The sequence below is a fragment of the Ostrea edulis genome, chromosome 8, assembly GCF_947568905.1.
Source record: "Ostrea edulis chromosome 8, xbOstEdul1.1, whole genome shotgun sequence".
In the NCBI taxonomy this organism is placed as follows: domain Eukaryota; kingdom Metazoa; phylum Mollusca; class Bivalvia; order Ostreida; family Ostreidae; genus Ostrea; species Ostrea edulis.
In genome coordinates, this window is record NC_079171.1 from 43372737 (window position 1) to 43400122 (window position 27386).

Below are 27386 nucleotides of genomic sequence, written 5' to 3' on the forward strand. Positions count from 1 at the left end.
TATATACGTCTGCCAAGCTTTACAATTTGAATTCAACTATCCCCATATTTAATATAGCTAGCCTTCTCAATGTTGTTAAGTCAGATGTGCCATATACTAATGCTTAACACATATCTAATGCTATATCACTTCTCGTCCCTTGATGCGGAATAATAAAACTCACAGGTCAGAAGTCAACTGCTGTGGATTTTCTTTTTCTAGTCAACCAAAACACAGGTCAGAAGATAGCTGCTGTGTATATTCTAGTCTCCTTCCTGAAAATCTCAGCACACAGGTCAGAAGTCAACTGCTGCGTGAATTATTTCTCACTCCTGAATCTTATGTACATAACTTACGGTTAGGTGCCATGTCACAAACCTTTAGGCTTCTTTACATGTATTTGATTTATTTCTCAACATCATTTATAGCTGGTGTATGGTAGCTTTTGCATAATGATGTGCCTACTGGTTCCTTATCTTTCAGGGTTGTGATGTTGATGTGTTATATTAGATAGCTACCTCTTTGTTTGGGGGTTGCAAACACGCTGTTTGCTTCTTGTGGCTGATGTGTTTTGTTTTGTATATATTATTCGATGAATTTTAGATATTTTATTTTGTCAAGTTTTTAATACTAAAATCCCGAGTATATTGTAAATATTTCACACAATACCGGTGTTATGTTTTGTTTTTGTTCCATCATTATATGCAACTTTGCCAGAGCACCAATATTACATAAAGTACATTATAGCCGATGCTATCTTCGTTAAACACATCTTTCATACTATTATCAGTATTATCATTAGTTTTTGTATGTGTAAAGCATTTTGATGTGATAATGCTAAAATGTAGAACTTTACAAAGCGATGCACACCAGTACTCTCTGCAAATCAAACAGATGGTGGTTTTAGGTTTATGTGCAAGAAGGTAGGAGCATTCATTTATACTTCATTAATATATATTAATTGAACGATTTGACTAGAATATATATATATATATATATATATATATATATATATAAACAGCAATTCATTGGGACCATTGTGATTTTAATGCTAGAATCATTGGGTCTTTTATAATGTATTGGGTTTCTTGGGGTGTATTGGGTCAAGCCCAAATTATTTTTGGATTCAATAAATGTTGTTGTCTAAATCGATTTTTTGAGGGAAGATTCAAATGAGAGTACATTCTAAAACCGACGTATTGGGTCTCTAAATAGTGGTAATATATGGATGCACTTGATTCCTCAGTTCAGTGCAGCATAAGAACCGTGTTTCGTACAGTTCATGAATCAAGTGTAAAATTGTGTTCGGTACAAATTGATAATGGCGCACATCAACAGCGCAGCTCTTATTCTCTTAGTGACAGAAATTCTGGAAGATGATTTAGAAACTTCTGGTGACATCTCTAATAAAGTTATTTAGCTTTATCCCCCAAGAGAAACAAGCCACGTTTTCTCTGATATGGTACCCATCAAGAAAACTCTCTTCCCGGGGAAACGTCCCCTTTATGTGCCTTTTATATTGATTCTTAAATGAGGAAATAAGACTCGTCGCCCTATATATACTCCTGTTATTTGCAATGCTCTACTAAAAAATCTGGGATTTTACTGTGGAGCATTGCCTGCAACGTCTTGATGTTGGATGCTATAATAGCATGATGGTAATATTTTAAATTCGTAAAAAAATATTCATAATAATTAGGGATCATGTTTTGTTGAAATGTTGTTATAGACATGTACATGTACACCTGGAAGAGAAACAATTGAATCAAAAGAGAAATGGTATAACGGAATAAGCCGCTTGGAGCATACCATATTGTTCATAAATCCCTCTATATTCTATGCAATTTCTTTGATATTCCTAGAACAATTTCTTTTCAGTTTAATCTTTGATATAGAGGATACGAACCCGATGTATATTTTGGTATCGTAGTATACTCGGGATTTTAGTACCCCAAAACGTATACGAAACACGTTGCAGATAGCAGGTTACTGCATTATTGTAAATAATGGTATTAAGGTAGGTCCCTAGTCCTGGACCTACTTGTGATTTCTCAAAAAATTGAGTTTAGATACTTAGATTGTTCATTTGAAGGTATGATAAAAACCAAAAAAAAAAATGGGAGGTTGTCAGTATAATGAGTAAATTATGGTATTTTTATTACGTGTACCCCCATTTGTCAAACGGCAATATCAGAATTCATTGAAGAAGTCCTAGAATATGTCCATAAAATTTTGTTTGAGGTATGATGCTACAATTTTACCCCTCAAATATGAAATAAATATGTCTAACTGAATAATTAAAAGTGAAGTTTTAACATAGTTTCATGTTTTTTAATAATGGTGGTACAAATTGAACTCAATACAGGCCCTCGGCAGTCAAAAATACGGCACTGCAACACCACTAATATGAATATTTTAAAAATTTGACTTGTGATTTTTCATTCAAAGTCACATATTATGTTCATATATGAATGCTTGTTAAAATACATTTTAAAAATCTGCCCTTTCGCAGCATAATATTTTCACAGCATCTCAATTTATATTTACATTTTTTGGCCAAAATAACCATTTTGAAGATGATTTTCACATAACAGTATTTAAGATAACAAATATATAACAAGTGCAGAATTGTTTTTATCTAATTCCACAAGTGCATGATTGCATATCATGAATTTTTTTTTAATTTACAGATAATTTTAACATGTAATACTCCTGTATATCAATTAAACAAATATGTACCTCTGATTTTATGTGTGAATTAGATGACAAAAAATGGAAAGAAGATTGGAGCCATAGTCTACTTAAATATAAGTGATGGAGTGTTATTGTATTCATTTTACTAAATTAAAAAACATCCAGGTAAATGTAAAAACAGTATAAATCCACCCAATAATAATAGTACGTGAACCAATACAACTTCGATCCAGACATGACGTCACGCTACTAGACCCCTACTTTACATTGTAACAGTCAGGTAAAAATAACGAACATCTTCGTTATCAGTATTACTATTGGTTTGCGTATGTGATCATTTGATAATACGATGATGTTATATGCACATCATTGATACCATTACTCTCTACACATCAAACGGAGATGGTGGTTCTAAGTTTATGTGTAAGAAGGTAGGAACATTCATTTATACTTCATCAATATGTATTTATTGAACGACTTGACTTATATCCAAACCTTTTTCATGATATAATTACATTAGACTACATATATATATATATATATATATATATATATATATATATATATATATATATATATATGTATATATATATAATATATATATATATATATATATATATATATATATATATATATATATATATATATATAATCCAACCCAAGTGTGGCCAGGGCGAGTCCTGCGTCGCACATCCCCTAATTGAAAAGGATCAATAGATCCTCCCACCAGTTCTGAATCCAGGTGGGGTCCAAGGCAACCTGATGCCTGTAAACTGTCGGACTTGGGTCCTGAATAAGTCATGTCCCACAAGATCTGCCTTGAAGTCCAACTCCGCCCCTTGGGTCCAACCTGGGAACCCGAGAAATTCTCGGGAAACAGTTCCAAGACGCTTTGCTTTGCTTTGGCAACCGAGACACTTTAACCATCTGAAACACCTTCACCACGCCCACATTGAATAAGGTCAACAGCTGGGAGTTCAATCACGCTGATATCCTCAGCAATGTTAGTCGGCTCGAGGGGGAAATCTTCCCCACCATCCGATATGGATTGCTTAGAATTGAACCAAGTGTAGGGCAAGCTAAGGGGGCAGTATCAGTATATGCTGTAAATGTGCTGAGCTTAGACGCTGCCTCAGTGTGAGGGTCCACAGTGCACTTATTCTTGACTAAATCTGGCACCAGTCTCTATGGTTCGACCTCCAAGGTTGATCCCATCACACTGCCTCCGGAGATAGACACTTCTTCATCAGAGGTGTTAACATAGCATACGTGCGTGTGTGGCACCAATAATACGGCTGAGATCTGCTTGATTTGTGAGCTGACTACAAAATCTTCTAACTCCTTATACAAACGACACTGAAACAGCCGGAACTCAGGTAGACTTGGTTACTGAAACTTGGGCTTCCTGTCCCCATCCTGGGCGTCCGAATGTCATGGGAACTTTCTCCTCTCCCAGGGTCATGTTGCCATGCTCTTGCTTGGTCCAAATAAGCTTTTTGCTAATGAAGAAACTTCATGTCTGGCAGGCTTTGGTCCTGCAGGGAGGGGGTACATACAAATCAACACTATGTTCCGTGTTTCCAAGGCGGACTCCCACAGGGCCAATGATAAAACCTGCTTGAACCAAGGTTATGTGTTGTTTGATGGGAGGCTTGGGGTCGAGCTTCTCGTAGACCCGGGTGGACAACACAAGCACCTCTGCCCCAGTGTCTACCACGGCCTGTAGTCTCACTCCCTGGACTACCATTTCAACCATGAATCCGATGGTTTGGCGTATCTGCCCGATTGGTACAGGCGAGACTCCACTGCATTATCCGGCATGCCGGAAGGGTATGTCCACTGTCCCGCTCTCAACTCGGCCACTGACCAACCCGCATTCCTCCTTGGGCTGATCGTGCGCCATCATTGGCTTCGGGCACTTACTAGATCTGGGCGTGGATTCCGCGCCGATTCCTCCTCCTGAATGGACGATGGCTTCAGATCCAGCAAGTCCTTTGAATCCTCCGGAAAATCCCACCTATTCCCCTGGTACTCTGCGCCAAATCCCGGCAGTTCCGTCACTACGATATCCTCTGGAGGCTTGAAGCCTGGCGACATATCCTGGGAGAGGGATCGTACTTATCCTCCTCCCAACTTATAACCCAGTCATCGGATTCCTCCTCCTCGGTTGCTTCCCTGAACCTCGCTTGGAGTGTGCCCTTACTGGAGCGGTGCATACAGAAGGGTTCTTGACTGTCCTCCTGCAGACAAAACTTGTACCCGTGCTAACATCGCATGACCCTGGCCTAACTGGGAAGCGCTCTGGTGCCATCGTCCAGACCTCCCTCTGTGTAGGCCCTCCACTAGACAATGGATGGTGGGTCTTGGCACCCCGCCCATTGGTTCTGATGAACGGCTTGAACATCCTGGCTGTTCCTAGGTTTAGCCTTCGCCCCTTCACCCCTGTTTGCATGTTTTCCCCTGCAATCCCGTGCATTCCTTCTTAAAGTGTATCACGGCCCGCACTTTACGCTGTCTGCTGGCTTCCTGTTGATATTCGATGGCAGCGATGAAGGTATCCGAGGAGAAGGGGTCCGACCTCGGAGTTCCTTCTCTATCTTCTGAAGGCGCTGGTACATCTCCTTGGGCTCTATAATGGAATCTTGGGTTTGCCCCAATGCCACCAGCCTCACCTCCCTCTTTGGCCCTGATAATTTTGTTTGCATTGCATGCTGGTAATACTACATTCTGTCGACTGCTTCAACTGTCTTGGGCTGGCCGTTCAGGGCATAACGTCCTGTGTCCCTATCCTCCGCACCGTAGCATGGCATAGACATGTACATTCGACACAGGCAGGAAAGCCTGGGTGGCCAATGTAAGCACTCGATCTGCCCAATGTAGCAATCTTGCCCACATCCTGCGATGCTGGCTGAAAGTTCAACTTATGCGTGAAACCCAGTACAGATGACTTGAAACGTTTCTAGCGTAACCGCCGGACATGGGTGTGAGGGCATTCCCCCAATCCAAGATTATTGCACATGGGATGGTTATGCATGCAAGGTTGGGGACCATGTAAGGAGATCATAGCCTTGACTGGGTTGTGGGAGCTGGTAATTCCCGAAGGTAACCCCTTGTTCCGAAAATGAGGCAAATTGGGAATAGGGTCCAGGAGTGGTGTGCTGCAAGCGTGAACCCAAGCCCACATGGGAAAAACCCTGACTAAGTTGGCTTAGGGCCTGATCATCAACCCATGAATGGCGGGGTGGGGCTGACACTGAGGTGTAGAAATGCAGAAAAGGGGTATGATATTCCGGGAGACTTCCAGAGCTGGGTACATAACCACCCCACCCCCTTGACTGGAGTAAGCTTCGTCGGGACATTAGGAATAACTGACCTCCCACCAGGTGACAAGGAATCCTCCTCCCACCTATCCCAATCGCTAAACTCTGGGGTGTCATGTCCAGAACCTTTCTTGGGTGAATCTAATCCCATTAGATTCCCTGGGGAGTCACACATACATCGTGTATCCCAATATCAGCTATAACCTTCCTTAAGGTCAAACAGAGTGCCAGGAAACATCACTCCCCTACCTAAGGCACCCCTAAACCTACCTCCCCCTCCCTCAAGGAGGAAGACAAGAATGACGTAAATAGGGTTCGTCACCGTATCGGAATACCTGGAAGTACACGGGAACATTCCGCAAGCCCAACCCGGATAACACCTCATATATAGACATATCCATCTAATATGTAAATAATCCCCAAAACATGTATCAATCATGCAATCAAGGAATGTATAAATTGATTCAGATTGCTAATCACTAACATATTCCTAAGTAGAAAAAAAGAAAAATCCCAAATATGACAGTACCCGCAAATATGGCGACCTAACAACGTGATGTGGGGAAATTCAAAACAAAAAATGTAAAACCCACCCGGGTAAGTCCACGGCCTCGAGTTGGGCGCCAATAAAGTAAATAAGGGGTGCAAAGTGACCCAGTAATTTGTGAGTACCCACATACTTATCCGTGCATTACGTTGTAATTGACCGATAGTAGCTTCAACTGTATCCGTGGAATATACGTTGTAGAACTGTCGACTTGCCTTCAGTATAGCTCAAGCTCTCCTAGATTCTACCTCTTGGCGGGAGCGGTAATCCGTTTACCGGAAGTCGTCATCACTAAACAGGTCAAAGTGGGAAAGATTCCCTAGATACTACCGTAGGAATGAATTCAATGTTCACTGCAAAGTAAACACCATACCTATATAACCTACACATATATGTAACCTACGCATATCTCTTGTTATCAAAATTCGTTACAAACTCCACCATACGTTTTCAAATTTGATAAATAAAGTACATTCTCCAATATACAAAGTACCAAGATGGCTTCCTCCACGGTCGACACTTGTTGCGAATCAAATCCTTGCGCGGTGTAATCATTTTCTATTTCTATTTACGAAATAAGATTTAAAATATTTGTACCTTTTTGTGTTGAAATTATATTATAAGGAATGAATCCGATTTTTTGTAAATAATTGTATATAAATTGGTTAGGGATAGTTTACGCTTTTTACAAACCGCTTCGCGCTTTTTAAAGCGTAAACTGCCCCAATTTATATCGTATAAGATAAAACAGAATTAAATTCGTTCCTTAAATAAAATACATAAATACGAAAATATTAAATGTCTTAATCTCAGACACGAGTAACTAAAGCATTATTATACCTCAGTGTATTTTCTTTATATCAAAAGATAACGATAAGCCGACTATTTTCGCCAAAACACGGGTTCACCTATGTTGTGTGATCAGTATGTGCTGCATCCGCCTTAGGGGTGATAGTCTTCAGACTATTCAATGGTAGTATCGATTTCAGCATTGTGACATCAAATACAAAGCCCAGCGGCGTATTCACGTCACAGCTATAGCAGCTGTTCCCAATATATGACGGAACGATTTGCTTCCTTCTCGGAGAGGATATATTCTGCTTTGGTATAATATATTTATCCAATGTGTAGGAGGGCGATATCGTGTTTATTGTTAGCCAAGGGAGAAAATATTGCCCCCGGCCCTGCCTCTGTCGTGGGGTGATCTCTCTCTCTCTCTCTCTCTCTCTCTCTCTCTCTCTCTCTCGTAACAATAAACACGATATTGACCTCTAGACATTGGACAGGTATATACTAAATTGCACGATTTTTTTTACCAAAGGGAAGGTTGAGCCAGTGGAGACCGATATAGTTGCATCAAATTCATGTATATATAAAGTCAAGAAACACTAAACTCGAATAACATTTCATTGCTTGTGAGCGCGCGTGGTCGTGTGTGTGTGGTTAAAAGCTTTTGTTTCTTTGTTTAATTTCTAAGACAAAGGAATGTTATGGATAAAAAGAGGGAGTACACCCTAAACCATATATATATATATATATATATATATATATATATATATATATATATATATATAAAAATATATATATATATATATATATATATATATATATATATATATATATATATATATAAGTTAAACAGTGTTTAAGCTGTCATTGTTTTTATTTCATTTATTCTGTCAGTCACACAGCTTTTCTCGTCTTATGAAATGTAACCGTATTTGTAATAGTGTGTTGCCTTTGAAAGCCCGCAAAACGGTCAATAAAGTATTAGTATCATTTCATATTCTTTGAAGACCATAGTTCACGTCTTCATTACCCATACACTCTACCATGACAAAGTTCTTGGATTAACTTAACAAGAGGCCCAGGGGCCTTATAGGTCACCTGAGCATCATGTAACAACCTTCCAATGTTTGAATTAGGTTTGTGTTTAAATATAAGAATTTTACTTTTCGATGGAAGAAACATTGAATAGCTATGTGGTCATGAAGTACATGTGTCATTTATATGTTCAATCAATAATCCTTTTTAAAAAAAACCTAGGTCTGAGACATCATAAAGAAAAGGGTTATTTACTCCTTAGATAAAACCAATATACATAATAATTTCATGTCTGTCAAGCAAAGGGTTCTTAAAGTATTGAGTAGTTGTATATATTCCTATTATTCAGTTTACCCTTGTCTTTGTGATTTTATTAGCTACAATGGTCATCTTCTCCGAAAGGAACATGTTTTTTTTTAAATTACACTCATTTGGATGGTTTTTGCCCCACCCCTCAGGCCCCAGGGGGGCAGGGACCACGAATTTCACAATTTTTGTTCCCCTCCACCCACAGATGCTATATGCCAAAATTGGTTGAAATTGGTTCAGGGGTTTCAGAGAAGAAGCTGAAAATGTTCAAATGTTAACGCACGACGAACGACGACGGACAAAAACAGAAGATTTTCAAAGAAATATTGCATTTTCACTATATAATCAATAAGCCCCGCCTTTGCACCAGAACCCCTGACCCAGGGGCCATAAATTTCAGTTTTGAAAGAAGCATCCTTGATCATCACTATCATACTATTAGTTTGTTTACTTAATACCCAGCAGCAGAGGAGAAGATTTTCAAAGAAATAAAATGCATTTTCACTATATGATCAATAGGGCCCCACCCTAATACCAGAACCCCTGACCCAGGGGCCATGAATTTCACAATTTTGAAAGAGGCATCCTTGCTCATCATAACCATGCTATTGGTTTGTCTACTTAATACCCAAGGACAGAGAAGAAGATTTTCAAAGAAATAATGCATTTTCACTATATGACTTATAGAGCCCCACCCTAGCACCAGAACCCCTGATCCTTGTTCATCATTACCATGCTAGTAGTTTGTCTACTTATTACCCAGAGACAGAGAAGAAGATTTTCAAAGAATTTCTACATTTTCACTATATGACCAATAGAGCCCCACCCTAACACAAGAATCCCTGCCCCAGGGGCCATGAATTTCACAATTTTGGTAAAGGGCTCAACGCTCATTATAATTATACCCACAGTTTGGCTTCTTGATGTCCAGGGGTAAAGAAGAAGATTTTTTTTAAAATTACACTAATTTTGATGGTTTTTGCCCCACCCCTCAGGCCCCAGGGAGGCAGGGACCACGAATTTTACAATTTTTGTTTTCCTCCACCCACAGATGCTATATGCCAAAATTGGTTGAAATTGGTTCAGGGGTTTCAGAGAAGAAGCTGAAAATGTTCAAATGTTAACGCACGACGCACGACGAACGACGACGGACACAAACAGATAGCAATAGGTCACCTGAATGATTCAGGTGACCTAAAAACTGTAGGAGGAGGACAGACAATGTACCCTCCATATGAAATTGAATTTTAAATTTTAAATAAAGTTGTAAAATTGCAACATGGATGGCCGATTGACCCACAAAACAGCTAAACAGCAAGATTCAGCTGGGTGTGTGGCAGAGAAATGGAAATAACAGTTACCTTGCAGTTTGTTTCTAAAACTGACACATACAGCATATACAAGTCTCACCTCACGGGATAACTCTAACGGATGTCCAAAGGCTAACAAAATTGTCAAACCGTTCGTCTCCGTTTTTGTCCGTTTCTCTTTCGCCTAACGCGTTCCTTGTCCAGCGAAATCCGGTCGATGCGGCGGAGAGTTTTGAGCATGTTAAAAATTTAAATCGAATACCACCGGACTATGGAGTCCGCTTAGTGTACAGAAGTTATGCGTTTTAATCGGAACTCATGTGTTTCTTTTCCTGTACTTATACAGTTAGCATCCGTTATTGACTGGTAGACATGAGTCATGGCCGGACTACTACCGGATCAATCGAAGATGTAATGGACACGAACTGCATATTTACGGACAAGAAAGGCATGAATCTGGCGAATAATGGTTGTCAAACGGATTGCAAAGGACCGGTGTTATAGAGCCAGACTTCCCCTCATAGCGAGACCCCCCCCCCCTGGATGTCTGGCTCTAAAGCGAGCCTTCTCCCCTGGGGAAGGCTCACTCTAAAGCCAGACTTCCCCCAGAGAGTGAGCCTTCCCTCCGGAAGTCTGGCTCTAGAGTGAGCCTTCCCCCCAGCAGAATTGCTCTAGAATAAACCTTACCCCCTGGGGGAGACTCACTCTAGAGCCATAACACCCATTTGAAGTCTCGTTCTAGAGGGACACCTCTGCTTTCGTTCCCTCCTGCGCAAACTATGAAATAAATTTCTTTGTTTATAGGACAGGGAATTACCTATCTACTCTCTGCCTACTTACATAGCTACCTAAAGTTGTACAAGTTTAAAAGCATAACCAATATTTGTACGCAGATGAGAAGAAACATAAATTCGAAATTTCCTCATTTCATTTTTCAAACTTCTAAAACTAACCAAAGCATAGATATTGTGTGGGTCAAAGTGCAAGGTCTATAGGTCAAACAAAATGACTTATCAATTCCAATGTGTTCTATTCAACGTTTTCTTCTCTTGAGTTTAGAGAACGACTTAAGGAGGTATGCTACACCACAGAAATTTGACATGGATGAAAATTGGAGGATATGTATAACAATATTTTGAAATTGTAAACTTTCAAATTTACTTTATTTAGTCAAAAAATGCAGTTTAAGTAGAAAGCCATCTGAGAAAAAATTAAAACCCGTGCTGGACTCCAACAGGGGGAAGGCTCACTTTAGAGCAAGGCTTCCAGGGAAAGGCTCACTCTAGAGTCAGGCTTCCGAGGGGAAGTCTCATTAAGGGGAAAGGCTCACTCTACAACACCGACACAAGTCCGTTCGTCTAATGTTAAAAGAAACGTATATAAGTTTCTCATGCGTCCCATGTTCGTTTAACGCAGTACTTGTCCGTTATTCAGACGGTAATGTCCGTTAATCGACCGTTAATTGCTTGGTACGTGTCCAGAGATCGTGCGTTTAATATACGTTTTATAAGCTTCATACACCGACCGCAGGAGCCCCGAACAACGGCGGGAACGACTTTCATCAACGGATACCAACGGGCAGCATTATGTCACAATTATTTTTATCCGTGCGACGTCCGTTTATGCTTTTCGGCAAGGTGAGACTGCTCCATTATTTTTGTTTGCCCGCAATAGGAATTCATTTATATGCGCCTAGATTACACACACATGTGAGCTTACTACGACCCAATATCCAACACTGTGAATGTTTAATAAGATAAGTTTTCATTCATGTAAATATATTTATCAACAGCTACATCAGATAATATATTTAATACATTGTACACCCACGTGCATACATAATTTTAGTCATCAGTGTCTAGTAATCAAAGTACAAACATATTAGTCCATAATCACAATGTTATCATTGTATTAAATTTTATCCAGAATTCATTGTGCAAGACGAATTGCGGATTATCTATACCTTCAAAGGACCACATGACTGACTGACTTTATCGCGTGATATTTATACATTCTAAAATCGATCATGCGCATATGCAACATGCTGTAAAATCCATATATATCACAAATGGATGCACATATCACAATGATTCTTTCTCTTTTGTTATTATATTTATGCTTTTCCCGTATTCTGGGTATCCCTTATAGTTGCAGGGTCTTAGCTCAATGGAATTAATACAAGTTCAGTCTCCCCTTATGAATTATCAACTACATGTAATTCATTTAGCGATTACTACTGAACCAATCTCAATTCCAATGCGAAAAGTCTAACCCGTTAACTTTGGTGTATAGCGTCCTCATCACCTACATGTAAAAACAGCAAGACTTCGTCAGAATTTAGCGAAGGAATTCTTTATTTTTAACACACACATTTAATAAATACAATTCATAATAATATATGATATTTACAAATATTAAAGTAAAGCTTAAACATCAACAAATAAATAATTAATAAAACAATCCATTATCTTAGCAAATTGAACAAGTTAATCTTATAAACTACAAAATCACGCAACTTTTTCTTACCTAAAAACAGCAAGATTTCGTCAGAATTTAGCGAAGGAATTCTGACGAGTTTTCGTCTTGCGCGCGTTTTTATACCACCTATCATTATTCTTACATAACGCCTATCCTAATAAGGGGGTTCAGCATTATCATCTCCCTGGCTCTATGTGAGAAGCTATCTATTTCTGAACTTACCCCAGTGATATCATGTATTCTTACCCACTGACCACGTACACAAGTTATTTCTAACATCTGTGCATTATCTATCGATAAACCTGCAAGTGTCCGTAATTATTGTCGGCTTACCGTGTTTACCCAATAATGCTTATCGCTCCATGATTTTTCTTTATCAATTAAATGCAAAGATAATCAAACTATATCATTTCCATTCAAAAATATATGATTTCATTTACACTGAAATATTCATTATGATACACACCTCAATTGGATCAATATGTTAATGTTTGGGAATATTATAAATATTCAGGGTGTAGTTGCATGAAATATTACAGGATTAAACATTCTTTTTTGAAGAATTTATCGATGTGTAAAATCTGGACATTTTACTCACAAACTGAATAAAAGTTTGTGAGTAAAATGTCCGGAATTTACACATCGATAAATTCTTCCAACAGAATGTTTGATTTTTTAAATTCCAATTCGTTCCCTGGATTATCAATTTCAAAAATCTGAATAGTTCCCCGCACTATGTTATTGGTTTTCAAGCGCGTATGTATAGATAGCGTTTTTGGATTTATTGATGTGTTGGATTTATTGATGTGTAAATTCTCGTTTAGATTTATTTTTGTCTAATCAAAACAATTGTAATAAATAACATTGGAATTATTTTGCCGAAAATACATATCATGCATCGTACCTCCACTAGTATGTTAAAGGTAATTGTAGAAATGTTAAAAGTAATTTAACAATTGCAGTATTTATCATTAATGCAAAATCAATCATGTGTAAATGTTGTTACGCAATTGTATTATCCATAGAATGTTTAGATAGAAATGCGTGTTCGAAAGTTTTAAGTTGTCAGTGTGTAATTTGTTCTTCGATAAGCATAAATGGTAAGGTACAGGCGATTCCATCATTTGTTCCATTAACTTTTGCGTAGCAATATCAAATAAAGCAAAAATCAATTTTTTTTAGGTTATATTGCGTTACAATCCTTGTGCATCTTTCGGTAGTCAAGTTTCTTCAAATGAAGAGAAACCCCCTTCCAAAGGGATATAATCATAAAAAAGGCAAAAATGAGGTGCAATCATTTAAAAGTCTTCTTCTCAAGAACACCTGGGTCAGACAAAAATAAATTTACATGGGAATAGTTTCTTAAACTATTGTTGATTCAAGTTTGTTCAGGTAATATCCCCCGGGGTAAGGTGGGGCTACACTAGAGGAACAATCTTTAAAATCTTCTCAAGAACGGGGCCATTTATTTCACTTTACTTTAACGTCCAGGCTCTAGAGCAGAGATAAATATATACAGATCTATAATGATACATTTTGTTTAGTCAAACCACCATCCTTACTTCAATGTATTGAGACAAATCATAATTTCTCATGGTCTAAATACTAAGGCTCAAGGAGCAGCAATCCGGTACACAACATCTTTAAAATCCCCTTTTATTCTTGGATAATAAAAACGAACTGACTCTGAAAATCTAGGACAAATTATCTTCTTCTCTTTAACAGAATAATGGAACATGCACATATGCACTATGTGTGATTGTGCAGTCCATTGACGGTTTGTTTCATGTAACTAAAAAGACTGTTGATGTCCAAATATATCTCTATTATAGATAAGAATATCAACATGCAATATACTATAAGATTTTATTTCTAGGAAATCGACATATTGAGATAACAGCGTGTGCTATAAATGAACAGAAGATATGGTATGTACAATGACATAATTAATATACATAAAGTAAGAATCCATTCGGATGTGTATGGTAATGTACACGTTATCATCCAAATAAAATGAAATATGCATCATAAAAGAATTAAGCGGTAATTATTATTTCATGTCCCGAAAATTACCTTTAAAGATAGAAATGTAATTGTTATACAAAACTTTGGAATGCCAACTTCATTAAAAACAACGAAAGTTCATACTTTAAATGAAGTTATTATTTAGCAATGACTCCATGAAAATAATGTAGTCTCACACTTTCAATTTTAGCAAGATGATATTTCATTTCTTCCATGCGAGAAGCTCATGGCAGGTCTGAACGGTCAAAACGAAATACCTCCTCGTCATATGGCTATGAATGGTTCGGTGCAAATTAAGATGTTTCCAGGGGTTTGTGTGCTTTACTGTTCTAAGTTTATTTTGAATACAGGATTTAATGTTTTGATCGCCATTTGTCATCTTCACCTTCATATCGTTATTTTTACCTTTGAAAATATAGGGAGCATGTTTGACCAGACACTGTTACTAACATGATGTGCAAATTGATAATATCATTGGATGTTCTCGATTACTTCTACCTTTGATAACATTTGAACTTTTGGGTGATACACATCAGAGGAAATATGAAAAATGGTTGTTTTTATGACAAATGTAGAAAACTATCCACACTTTGCGGGAACCTATTAGAAGTCACATGCATACAAATAGTTTTTGCATTCTGAAACTCCAAGTACCCTACGTTGACACCCTCAGATTCCACAGTGCAGACACTTGCTGAAGTATGAAGTTTTCGTGCAGAAGCTTGGCAGAAACCATATGTATACCTTATTTTCCTCAGTGCTTCAGTCTTACAGAAACTGCATTTTTCATCCAGCAGAACGTCAGGTGAAATTTGGTCCCAAAAATATAGGACATACCTTTTTCTCGGAAAAATATGTATATATTGGAAAAAAATCCCAAAGAACTTCTGGACGTTTAAGCCTCCTCCTCCACTCACTACACTCTCCTTTATTTACAAGTTGACAGGAATAACGACTTCCATTGTTTCAATAGATAATGTCAATTAACAAAATCACACATTTGGCAAGCTAACATCTTACGACTGTAACCTGTGTTAATTTGAATCTACTTCAGTTATCCAGCGTTCCTGAAACTTTGTTTTATCCTTAGGCATTTTCACACTAAGTCTTCTTAAAACGCAACCTGAAACAAAACACTTGTAAGAACATGGGGCAGCTTCATCTGTAGGGCTGTTTGATTTCCCGCAAGGAAGAAAAACAAATCCAACAGATAACTCCCAAATATAGGAATTTAAAGAAAACTTGACGCCCTGCTCCTGTGAATCAGCAATTATCCATGAACAATATGATAATATCCTTTAAAAGAAAGGTATCTTTCATATCACTTGGCATTGTTTTTTTAATATACAAACGTTGATGTATACTTTGATTCGACTGATTTTTATGAAAACAATAATCATATCAGCATCCTCGAGATTTCGACCCTAAGACTTAGCTGACCTCATAGAGGATAATAAAAAAAAAATAAGAGCACATGCATGAAAACAACCATCACCTTAAATTACTGACGCAAGTAGAAAGAAAACCGCGTGGTTCATTCAATACCTCCCTCAAACACTCCCCCAATTAACTTAAAACGTCTTTATATAAGTTCATCGTTTCCAAAAGCTCTACCAGTGCTATATTTCAACTCCTTCTGTCTCAGATGTAACACGTGTATCCATTGCTCATGAGACTCAAGCCCTTGAACGTGTGGAAAACGAAACCAATTCCATGTCTAGCAAAAATTACTTGGAATCTTTCTTTACACATGCACTCTTCGTTTAATACTTATTCATTTAATACTTTGTATCAGTAACAATAATCCAATGCTCCTTTGAAAAGAAAAGTGCGATTTTGAACTCAGATTCTGATTAATGATTATACTTTGTCACTGGTTCCAAACACAACGAAAACTGTTCATCTGTAGAAAATCAAAATTTCGCATTGAAGTGACAGACTTTCCCCAGATGAAGCCACAGGACAACACACATAATTCTATATTGATTTACGTCTGGTGCTTTGTGGACAGGACCCATTTTCATTACGTTTCAGTTTTCTATACTATAATTAAAATTGTTTAAATATATAATGAATAAAACAGCAAAATTACAGGTATACAGACATGTAAAAATAAAAGAGGTGCTGAGATGTCTAGTGGGGTTTTTTTTCCAAGAAGAATAACATTATTATAATATTATTCATTCAAACACTACTCGATTTGTTTTACTGCCAGCAATGTAGTTACCCAATTTAAGGTCGTAGAATTCGTTTCTGGGGCCATTTTGATGTATAGCAAAAATTGATTAATTTGAACATTCTCAATACTTTGTCGCTGGTTCCAAACACAACGAAAACTGTTCAGCAAACGAGAGAAATGCTCTATAATGAATCACCATAAAATTACCTTATATTTCATGGCTACTCATTAGAGAGTTTCATAATCCCCTATTTACATGTAATGGTGATTTTGAAAAACATCATTTACGTATGATACATTAAGTTTTTATGTTTGCTTTCCTCTCGCCCAAGGAAAATCAGATGAATTAGATAGTGGAAAACATTTATTTTACATATTTAGAATGTTACAAGACGTACAATTTAAACTGGTACAAAATGTGCAACTGAAACTAAATGACGGGAGTATATCCCAAAAAATATGTGTCCCGAATCTATAGTGCTTATATGTAAACACTTAGATAATATATTCGTTAATACTCTTGAAACTAATTTGAAACTAAATGGATAAAAAAAAGGAACTGGGGTTTTTTTTTTGGGGGGGGGGGGGAGAGTTACAAAATTGTAAATTCTATGACCCAGGGGTAGGGGGTCTTAATACTATGGTGAGACCAAAATGACCATGGTGGTTAAATAAGTTAACAATTTTGCCTTCATCTTCATTACTACCATTCCAATTCTTTAAAATTTGGTATGAAGCATTTTGGTGCAATGGGGATTACAGGACTTCTGCCTCCCTGGGCCTTAGGAACAGGACAAATGTAACAAAAAATTCTCTACAAACGCACAATCCTCAAAGGCCGTAAGCGCCGAGTATAGGCCTAAATTTTGCAGCCCTTCACTAACATTGTTGAAGTCTCCCTATGAGTGAAAAATTCTCGTGCAGAACATTATAAACAGTACACAATCAATAATCATTATTTTTGTTGATATTGCATGAAAATTAAATGCATATTTTATTCAAGGAGAAAAATATGCGACAGAATGATATTGTAACATATACATGAATAGAGCCCTTCATCAATATGGGCACCTTCGGGATCATGTGTGTTTCAATAACACATCTTGTTTTTAACTGCTACTGAATATTAGAATATATATATATCTAGATACAAATTCTATGGTCGTTATAACGATCTAGTTCGTCAATACAACCTCGCATTGGGTCAAATGCTGTCTGACGTGTTTCATACTGATTTGACAGCGGATAACTCCGCTTACCTGATCAGGATATGGGGCTCACGGCGGGTGTGACCGATCAACAGGGGATGCTTAATCCTCCTAGGCACGTGATCCCACTTCTGGTGTGTCCAGGGGTCCGTGTCTGCCCAACTATCTATTTTGTATTGCTTGTAGGAGTTATGAGATTGATCACTGTTCGTTATCTTCACCTTGCATACATGTGTGCAGGGTAAGAAAATTATCAGATATTATTATAGGAATAAGGATTCTTTTTGAAGGATTTATCGATGTGTAAACTCTGGATATTTTACTCACAATTTGAATAAAAGTGCGAAGCACTTTTATGTAAGCTTATGAGTAAAATGTCCAGAGTTAACACATCGATGACTTTTTCAAAAAGAATGTTTGATTCTTATAATTCCAATCTATTCACTGTATTAACAATTTCAAAAATGTGAATAGTTTCCCCGCACTACGTTATTTGTTTTCAAGTACGTATGAAGATACCGTGTTTTCGGATTTATTGATTTGTAAATTCTCGTTCAGCTTTATTTTTGCTCAATCAAAACAAATGTAACAAATAACCATGACATTAATAGAATTTTCAAATGTTATTAGATATTTTATATATTGTTAGATATTCCATATATCATTATCATATATTTTATAGCCCATTATATGGCTAGTTTAGTAACCTTTTCTATTACTTACCGATAAGGCGAACGGGACTCCTGTTTAATTTTATTTTTACTCAAGATCACGGATGTCTATCCCTACACTTATAGTCTCCAAATATGCGGAAGTGACTAGGGTTTTGCAAATCTTACCGTGATAATTATCAAAACTGTGAAGACGAAAAATTAGTAATATCAATTTTCAAACAAAAGGTGAATTTTACATTAATCCAAAACGAGAAATAACTTGGGAATCCATATATAAAATTCAGTATTAACTGTGTCAGAAACATCGAGTTTAAATCCGATCGAATTAATGTTCAATATTAACACATTTACTAAACTTCCTAGAATTTGCTTTTAGTAATGATTTATTTTGCATGTTATTTACCTCAAACATGTACATTTCACGAGTAAGTGGCTTTTCAATTAGTTATATGCAAGGTGAAGATAACGAACAGTGATCAATCTCATAACTCCTACAAGCAATACAAAATAGATAGTTGGGCGAACACGGGACCCCTGGACACACCAGATGTGGGATCAGGTGCCTAGGAGGAGTAAGCATCCCCTGTTGACCGGTCACACCCGCCGTGAGCCCCATATCCTGATCAGGTAAACGGAGTTATCCGCTGTCAAAATCAGTGTGCCAAGAACGGCTTAACAATCGGTATGAAACACGTCAGACAGCATTTGACCCAATGCGAGGTTGTATTGACGAACTAGATCGTTATAACGACCATATAATTTGCGAAATGCTGACTTCAATCGAGACTGTTGAAATCCCTGTACCATCAACTTGTTTGTCAGTAGCTTACCTCGATTTAAAAACTGACTATACCCAGAACAAGCTCTTGCATATCGAATCAGTTGAGATATATAAATACCATATGCAGGTGATAATGGAATATTGCTACATAAATGTGGGAAGTTGACGATGAAGAAGCTGAAATCATCCCGTTTGTCATACAGTTGATCGTTAACTTCCCATATTTATGTAGTAATATTCCATTATCACCTGCATATGATGTTTATACATGTATATCTCAACTGATTCGATATACAAGAGCTTGATCTGCGTATAGTCAGTTTTTAAATCGAGGAAAGCTACTGACAAACAGTTGATGGTACAAGGGTTTCAAAGGTCTCGATTGAAGTCAGCATTTCGACAATTCTATGGTCGTTATAACGATTTAGTTCGTCAATACAACCTATCATTGGGTCAAATGCTGTCTGACGTGTTTCATACCGAGTGTTAAGCCATTAAGGATATATGACTCACGGCGGGTGTGACCAGTCGACAGGGGACCCCACCTCTGGTGTGTCCAGGGGTCTGTGTTTGCCTAACTATCTATTTTGTATTGCTTATAGGAGTTATGGGATTGATCACTGTTCGTTATTTTCACCTTTCATTAATGCATTATTACAGTTATTGCACATCAATTTCGAAAAAATAAAAAAACGTTGTTAAGGCAGAGAGGTAATTTATGGTACGTACCCAATTCACAAGGTAAAACTATGTCATTTTGTCGTTCACCGAAAGGTCTGGAAAGGTGACTAAATGACAAAGCTCTAACATTCAATCACTTTTCAACATCCGTTTAGTCAACTTTCACTTTACTGAATGAGTCAACATGGTTATTGTCACAAGGAATACACATGCGAAATATGAAAGCCCTATATTAAAAAGTTATGACCAAAGTTAAAGTTTTGCAAACAGACAAATGGACAAATCAAAACTATATGCTCTCGAATCTCCAATTACAGGGGCATAAAAAATAATAATAAAAGTATACTATAGACTCTTTTACACTAGATAGAGCTACGTTGAACAATAGATTATCAAAAATTACATGGATGCATTACTTAAAATGAAAAACAGCATGCTACATACAGGGTGCATATGATCATGAATCTGGTTTTTTTTCTTGCAGATTGGAATAAGTCCTGTACCTCATGAAAGTGGATTTTTTGAGAATTATAGTTCAAATTCTCAATCGTGTAAGTGACTGTATTCTTTATGATTTTGTCAAAATGTAATTTAATTTAAACAGTATTCTATTATGAATAACATAATAAGGATTAGGCAAAAGGCAATGCCTGTATAAGCCTTATCCTTTAAGGTACAAGGTAAAGTCCACATAATTATACACACAAGAAATTACAATATACATATGAAGTAAAAGGATAATAAGTCATTCCAAATATAATGATTATATAAGTATTATGATTTCTTGATATGAATAATAGGCTGACAAAATAGAAATGTGGCGTAGTTAATGGGATCTAAATGACATACAAAAGAGAAAAAAAAATGAAATCAAATAAAAATAGTGAGAGAAATACGAATAAGTACAACAGGAGAAAAAAAAGAGATTGAGAGTACCGACTCAAATAGGATAAGAATAGACATACATAACAAACACACATGTATTAAATGCATTTTTAAAATCTTTTGCTTTCTATAATATATTTCTGAACATATTCAAAAATCTTTGAAACCAAGAAGCTCATCACCACTCAGCAATAACGTTAATGATATGGGATCTTGTAGTTTCTATGCATTTATTGACTCAAAAAAGATCAATTCTATGTACTAAGTACTGAACACATTCAAAGAAAAAATGATAAGCATTTTCAGCATGGTGACCACACAAATCACAAGTAGCATCATCTCGTATTGACTATCTAAGTCAAAATTTAGATTACTAGCACTATTTCCCAATTGACAATGCCAGATGTTTGCATTGCGTTTAGCATGATTAAACAGTTTATTTGGTTTATTGTAGTACATATTTTTATAGCAGTTTTAAATGATGTTGGAGTAGGAAGGTTTCTAATATGGCAAGTAGGTAATTCCATAGTTTAATTATTGAAGGTACAAAGCTATTCATATATGATGAGGTCCTAACTTCAGGAAGAATAAATTTAAGATTATCATAGTTTCTCATTTGATATAAATTTTGTGGAGGAATGAAAGGCATCAAAAGTTCTTGAAGATATTGAGGAGCAATTCCATATACTATTTTGTAAATAAAACAAGAGCTACTGTGAGCAATGTTCACCAATAATACCTCCTGCTTACCCCAATCTCCCAAAGGGTGTTGTTAATAGGTATAAATTACCTCTTTCCTAAGTGTAAATAAATATGGCATGCCTTTGTAGAAGAAAATGGAAGGTATAGTCGGAACACAAATCCATGGTATTAACCTATAATTTTGACTTTGAGATCAAAGGTCAAGGTCATAAAGAGGTCATGAATGTATATGACACGTAGTCTCGTGGTGGTACACCCATGTCTTATGCTATGCCTATGTCAAAACCCTATTATCAATTTTGACCTTGAGGAAAAAGTTCAAGGTCATATAGAGGTCATGAAGGTTCCCGACATATCGTCTCATGGTGATACACTCATGTGTCAAATATGGTATGCCCATGTCAAAGAACAAAAAAGTTATGGCCCTGACACGAATCCATTGTAAAAACCTTTAAATTTGACCTTGAAGTCAAGGTCATTTGGAGGTCATTAAGGTACCCAACACATCATCTCATGATGATACACTCATGTGTCAAATATGGTATGCCAATGTCAAAGAACAAATAAGTTATGGCCCGGACACGATTCCATTGAAAAAACCCTTTAATTTTGACCTTGAGGTCAAGGTCATATAGAGGTTTTGAAGGTACTCGACACATCGTCTCATGGTGATCCACCTGTGCGTCAAATATGGTATGCCTATGTCAAAGAACAAAGAAGTTATTGCCCGGACACGAATCTGCACAGACAGACAGACGGACAGACAAGAGTGATTCCTATATACCCCCCTAAACTTCGTTTGTGGGGGGGGGGGGGGGGTATAATAAGTTTGTGAACTTTTCTTCTTGTTGATAAGCTATCCCTGCCCAATTCATCATATAGAGCTGACCTGGAAAAAAATTACTCTCACTCCAGTGATTATTCTTGCTGCAGAAACCTGATGTGTTATCTCCTAAAGCCATCAGATTGAAATTTTAATCCTAAATGAGTATGATTTTCTGTGTTCATAACTTCCGGACCATTATAACCAAATTTTACTTTAGGATGTGATAAATGTTTTCTTGTGATATCTAGATTTTTTTTGTGTGGATTAAAATCCACAACCCATTTTATAGACCATTGCTTTATTTTCTCAAGATCATTTGTTAGTGAATTAGCTGTTGTTATGATGTCATCACCAACAATAACATACAAAGAAGTGTCATCAGCAAAAAGTTTTACACTATTTGACATATCATCAGATATGCCATTGATATATAACAAAAACAAAAATGGTCCTTAACACAGACCCTTGAAGAACTCCAGAATTTGTAGTTCTAGAAGAATCCATCTACGACAAGTTTTTGAGATCTATTAGTTAGATAGTTATCAACCCATTTAATAATTTGTTCAGATATACCGTAGAGTTTTAACTTAAATAGAATACTTTTGTGCCAGACTCTATCGAAGGCTTTTAATATATCACAGAAAATAAACCTTACATCTTTACCTTTGTCGAGACTTGAAATAACAGAGTTATCTATTTCAACAAGTTGGTTTGTGTTGAATACCCAGGTTGGAATCCAGACTGATATTTGTAGATAATGTTATTGTCTACGACGTAGTTGTAAAGATGCTTAAATTGTTTTTTTTTCCCAGCATTTTAAAAAGAGCTGATGTGACTGATATTAATATGAGCTATCTTCCATAATCTTGGAAGTTTACCCAGGGATAATGATAAATTGAAAAATTTTGTAAGAGGCTTGTAAATTGATGAGGATATATTGTTTTTGGATTCTAGGTGATTTTGTCGAAATCAGTGTAAATAAAGCGTGGCTATAATATGATTCAAACCGATGACTAATGCAATGTCATTTGATTTGAAATCAGCTACATGTATTCTGGCTTTGAAGGCTTTACACGTTATTTTGATTAATTGCATGTCACCTTATTGAATTACACGCCAGTTGCAGGCTTTGATGTCAGTTTTGTATTTCAACTTTTTCCTCCTGCCCACTGAACTCTAATTAACAGACTAGGGGCCTCTGTGGCCGAGTGGTTAGAGCATCGCGCTCAAAATCACACGGCCTCTCACCTCTGTCGGCGCGGGTTCGAATCCCGCTCGCACAGATAAGTGAGAAATTTTCCCAGTTCACTTTCGGAAAGTCGGTGGTCTCTTCCCAGGTACATTGTATCTGGGTTCTCCCTTCCACCAATAAAAACTGGGCGCCACCATACATGTATAACTGAAAAATTGTTGAGTGTGGCGGGAAACATCAATAAATGAATCAACCAGTCAATCAGGTGAATCATAATCAATATGAATTGTATTCACCTGAGGATGGATGTGTAAATCCAGAAAGCGCTAGAGATTTGAATATAGTTCGGAACAGCATATTTTCCTGCTTTTTTAGGACTTTCCACCTTTCTGTGGAAAGTCCTATTGTTATTGTAAGGGCTTTCCACCTTTCTGTGGAAAGTCCTATTGTTATTGTTCTGTTTATTATTTTCCTGCCGTCAGGAAAAAAATTTTTCGTCTGAAGACTTATCGAAAAACTTTATAGTCCACCATATAGTACTTCTTGAGAAACGAATACAGTTCACCCAACGTAATTGAACTTTGACCCCTTACGGAGTTATTGGATCTTTCGCAGAAATCATTGTTAGCGCTTCTACTTTTTAACCGTAATTGATAGGAGGATGAAACCTTTTGTAAAGTATAGAGGGTAATTAGTAGAAGCGAAGAAATTCATATGAAGGGATTCGGTGTCCCCTAAAGGGAGTTAATGCCTCTTTATGTTTTGCAATTTATTCGTAAAACATGTCGAACTTGAGAACGGTTTGTCGTAGAGACATGGGACCAACTGGAATATGATTGTTGACCTTTGACCTTAAAAAATAGGTCAAGGTCAAAGTCATCAGAATAGAGGAAAAAATAGCACTTTTTATACTCTTTCCTGCTTAAGATAGCGTTGAAATAGTATAGGGGTAAGTATTGACTTCTTGATTGGTTTTGATAGTATGCATTACAACTTTGAACTTTGACCCTTCTGTGAATTTCGGAGACTCGCTTTGAAAACCTTGTTATCGCTACTCCTACTTAACGGAAAGTCATAGAGACATGAAACCTTTGCTAATGAATTCACAGTAAAACCCTCTTGCAAAGAAAAAAAATAATCAAAGGGATACGAAAACCCTTAAGCATTGTTATTGCCCCTGAAAGTTTCGAATATCATTATCTATAACTATAACTTTTATATTAATATAGATAGAGACATGGGACCACTTGCGTTGAGACCGATGACCTTTGACCTTCAAAATGAGGTCAGGGTCAAAGGTCATCATCAAAATTATTTTTTTCCCATTTTCAACGTCTTTCAAGGTATTTTTAGCATTGAGAAGCTAACCGAAAGTAACTGAAAACCCCTAAACAAATTATTGCCCCTGAATGTCTTGATTAACATTTTTTAAGCTTATAGCTTTTACATTAATATAGATAGAGACATGGGATCACTTGCATTAAGACCGATGACCTTTGACCTTCAAAATGAGGTCAAGGTCAAATGTCAAGGTCATCGTGAAAATTATATATTATTTTTATTTTCAAGGTCTTTTTGCGTTTCTAACATCATCTTAAATATTCTTAAATATCTTTTTTTAAATCATTGTAGGTGGAAAGCCCTCTAATTGTACAATTAGGATTACTAGTTATTTTAATTATTTTGACTGTGGGATATGAATTCTATCTATTTGGATCACATATATACGTTTGAAATGAAAGTGTTAAAGCTTTACCAAACATCTTCATTCACACACACACACACACACACACACACACACACACACACACACACACACACACACATACGTGTAACGCGTGTCAAATGAACACCTTAACTCCCCACCTGCAACTGAACACTTCTACAGTTATTGGTATTTTAGTACGAAAATTTACTATTTGGTACTAAAAACAACATAGAAGACATTGCTGCGGTCGAAATTTGTGAAATATAGTTTTATTCACTCCTTGAATTTTTGCTTATCAAGTGAACACTTTCCTTTACACACTGTCAATTGAACACTTTCCTTTACACACAGGCAATTGAACACTTTTCTTTACACACGGTCAATTGAACACTTTCCTGTACACACAGGCAATTGAACACTTTCTTTACACACGGTCAATTGAACACTTTCCTTTACACACAGGCAATTGAACACTTTCCTTTACACACAGGGGATTGAACACTTTCTTTTACACACCGTCAATTGAACACTTTCCTTTACACACGGTCAATTGAACACTTTCCTTTACACACAGGCAATTGAACACTCTGAAACACGCGGCCAGTTAAACACTCTGATACACACGGGCAATCAAACACTTTGAAACATCCAAACAATCATTCTCACCACGCTAAATACATAAGGCCAATCTCTAAAACTTACAAAAAAGTGTGAAACGATTACATAAATGGAAATTGGGATGGGATAGACAGGGAATCCACACATTTCGTTGAAATTATCGCCTTAAGAAAATCAACAACAACAAAAAGGGGGGGGGGGTAGTATTGATTGGATGATTGATTGCTTATATAATTTACGTCCCGTCGAGAATATTTTATTCATATTGAGACGTAACCAGCTTTAAGCGGAGTACCTATCCTAAGTATCCATAGGGTTCAAGGTCGTAGCAGTGAGGGTTCTTTGAAATATCGTGCGAACACCTACTACATGTACGACCAGGGATCTACGTTTATAAGGTCACATCTAAAAGATCCGTGATTCTCACTTCTAAATGTCGAGTGTTTGGCGAAGGAGCAATCACTACCAATTTCAACGTCTTAAAATTGGGTTTACGGATGAACGGTGCTTGAACTCACGACCTCCCGGTTATGAAGCGAACTCTCTACCATTGAGCTACCGCGACCGGTCGGGGGAGGGGTAGTAGTGTCCATAATGATAACTTTAATTGTAATAATAACTTATAATAATTATCATTATATATATATATATAATATATATAAAGCACTAAATAATCACAACTAGGTACTGAAAATTTTCGCCCCAGCCCGGGGTCGAACCAGCGACGTACGGCACCCACCGCCAAGCAAGATTGTCAAACCAGTGCGTAAGTCCACTCGGCCACAACGACTTCCCTGATATATATATATATATATATATATATATATATATATATATATATATATATATACTATATGCATAAATATTAAAAATCAAACCATACTTTTTACGATTTAGGTTCTTATCAGCAACTAGAATGTATACGTTCTCTGTACATAATGCTTTTCGAAAAGTATGGTTTGATTTTTAATATTTATGCATATAGTATATATATATATCTATGATTATAGACTCCCTCGTTTGTCAATACATGCTGTACGGGCCAGACTCGGTAGTAATTCAACTAAAAAGTATGATAAATAAAATCAAAATTCTGTATAATGCAGTGCCTAAAAGATCTAAAACAAGTATTAATAATTATATACATTTTTTGTATTACTTTTAAGTTTTTTGTTGACTTTTGATATAGATCAAAATTAGATATCTTTGTAAAAAAAAAAAAATGTTACGCGATATCTTAATTCCACTCCAAAAGGTAACATTTTCATGAACATTCTGTGTAAATGTAACTACATAGATGTGGCCTTACAGAAAACTTTAATCAAACGTTGCAAAAACCATAAATTGTTTGAAAATCCGGTGTATAACACCAGTTTATATAACTTCAGAATCAGGATTTGCTCCAGATTCCTTCATATACTGTTACAAAAATATCTACATGTTTAT

General features: G+C 36.7%; 1 protein-coding gene and 1 long non-coding RNA gene across 3 annotated transcripts in view; one reads left to right on the forward strand and one right to left on the reverse strand.

The window, feature by feature from the left end:
- Positions 1 to 27386, reverse strand: part of LOC125662394 (uncharacterized) — a 1158266-nt gene that overhangs the window by 997865 nt on the left and 133015 nt on the right. The window lies entirely within an intron of this gene.
- On the forward strand, positions 830 to 21238 carry LOC130049092 (uncharacterized). Of its 2 annotated transcripts, none has more exons than XR_008797614.1 (4): positions 830 to 902; positions 14338 to 14389; positions 14677 to 14796; positions 20494 to 21238. It is a non-coding gene; the product is annotated as an uncharacterized LOC130049092 (long non-coding RNA). The 2 variants fall into 2 exon arrangements; XR_008797613.1 differs by lacking the exon at positions 830 to 902 and adding an exon at positions 3065 to 3104.